Below are 398 nucleotides of genomic sequence, written 5' to 3'. Positions count from 1 at the left end.
TGCCTATTTCTCGTTGTTCGCTTTGTGTTGCCGCAGTATTCGCCACAATAGTATCGACAGTACCGACGATAGTTTTACAGTTCTACTAGTTTCTAGGAATGAGTGGATTTCAGGTTTATTGATTTTTGGTGATACATTAGTTTAAGGGTCCAGTCACACGGTCAGTATTTATTGACGTGATCCAAGTATCGCGATATTTATTGACCATGATTAAATAATACAAGGTAAGATAATTATTGACAGCCGCGGTTCGACACTCCCTTACAAAAGGTTGCATTTACGAAGGACAGAGAAAGGGGAAGAATGCAACCCTTTGTTGCGAAAATGGTAGTAGAAAACTATGCAAGTAGTGAAATTCCTTTTGTAAATTCTAATGCATTTGCAGGAAGTCTGGCATT

The sequence above is a fragment of the Rhagoletis pomonella genome, unplaced genomic scaffold (assembly GCF_013731165.1).
Source record: "Rhagoletis pomonella isolate Grant_MI unplaced genomic scaffold, Rhpom_1.0 Rhpom_scaffold_00003, whole genome shotgun sequence".
Lineage (NCBI taxonomy): Eukaryota > Metazoa > Arthropoda > Insecta > Diptera > Tephritidae > Rhagoletis > Rhagoletis pomonella.
The sequence above is the reverse complement of the archived record's forward strand: the minus strand, read 5'-3'. Positions refer to the sequence as shown.